This window comes from Echinops telfairi, unplaced genomic scaffold (assembly GCF_000313985.2).
Source record: "Echinops telfairi isolate 266 unplaced genomic scaffold, ASM31398v2 ScPeMD7_7468;HRSCAF=8506_2, whole genome shotgun sequence".
NCBI classification, from domain to species: domain Eukaryota; kingdom Metazoa; phylum Chordata; class Mammalia; order Afrosoricida; family Tenrecidae; genus Echinops; species Echinops telfairi.
In genome coordinates, this window is record NW_022111371.1 from 1,564,006 (window position 1) to 1,565,756 (window position 1,751).

Here is a 1,751-nt window from a genome sequence, read left to right on the forward strand (position 1 = left end):
ATTGATGGACTTCCAGTATATTAACTGTTCCATGGAGGTGAATTTAACTGAATCCTCTGTTCAGTTGTATGGACTAATTAGCTGTTAAGTTCCTTCTCGCTGTATAAACCTACCCTCTATAGGATATGTGTGTGTATATATATATGTATATATGTGTGTGTATATATATATATATGTATATTCATGTGTTCTGATTTTGTTTCTCTAGAGAATTGTGCCTACCACAGGAGTTAATACATATATTATATCATTCCATCTTTATTTCTAAGGAGTACTCGAGATCTACTTCTTCTGAACCATTTTTTTTCCATTTCCAAAAGTCTCACTTCTTCAGTCATCCTTATTCACTGTCCATTCTTGATATTCATTTGAAAAAAAATAAAAAGAAAACTTTAAATTCACTCAAGTCACGTTGATTACAAGTCATAGCTATCCTAAGCAGAATAAAACTTTTCCACATGGTTTCTGAGACTTCAAATCTTTGCAGGAATAGTCAGCCTCCTCTTTCTCTCAGAAGGGAAAGGGAGGGTTTGAATTTCCATCCTGGGAGTTAATAGTGAAAAACAAACTCATTGCCACAGAGCCTATTCTGACTCACAGTGACCACATAGAATAGGGTAGAACTGCCCCTGGGGTTTCTGAGACTATAACTCTTTATATCGGCATAGGAACCATTGTAAGAATGGTGCAAGCCTGTGCAGTATTGACTTCTTATGTACATAGATTTGATGTGAGTCAGAACTGACTCGATGGTACTTAACAACAACAATAATTCTTTACAGCAATAGAAAGCCTCATCTTTCTCAAAGAACAACTGCTTGTTTTAAACTGCTGATCCTGTGGTTTCTTGCCCAATATGTAACCTAATGAGCCATTCTGACTTCCTTGATGAAACTAAAAATATCCTTGTTTGAGTCAGGTACACCTTAACCCTCAAGGTGGCATATTTGCTTTTCAACACTTTAATGTGTTAAACACTTGCTTTTTCACTCTCCCCTGTGTTATCGGGATACCTGTGAGGAATCAGATTTTGATTGCAGGTTTTCTCCTGAGTGCAGGCGTGTTTACACTTAGAGGTGTCTTTCGTATGAGCTCTTAACATCTTTTGATCTTTCATATCTGCTTTTGAATGCTAGAGTTTCTGAGCTCATCTCAGCACTTTGGCACTTGAGATGATACTTAACCTTTCTTTAACATTCACAATCCATAGATTAGAAGAATTCCTAAATTACCTGTGCTCTAAATATCAACTAGGAAAAAGTTAAGTGCAGGTGAGCTATTCTACGATGAATGGAGGTCTTTCACAGCACTGTGTAATACATAAGGAAAGCCAGGGTGATGGAGAGCTCTCACTTTTCATCAAGGGGAAGAGAGAAATGTCAGGGCATAGGAGTGTGATTTCACATGCTGATTCTTTACCAAGGGGGGATGCTTTAGCGATGGTGTCAAGAAAGCTTCCTCAATCTTGAAAGAAATGATGTCCAGTATAAGAGGTAGTGTAGGGTATTAGTAGGGGGAAAACAAGAGGCCAAAATTAAAAGTAATGAGATGTGGATTCTACCCTGACCTGTGTCATCAGTAGGCTGGATAATATCAGGAAGATCACCAAATACATCTCTGGGCTTCTGGTTTACCCTATGAGTAACTGGGCTTTGATGGTGCAAATTCAAGGAGATAATTGAGACAGACACAAAACCTGAAAACATGCACACAAGTGTTACAGGAGGAGAGTAGAGAGTGAGGTAAGAAAT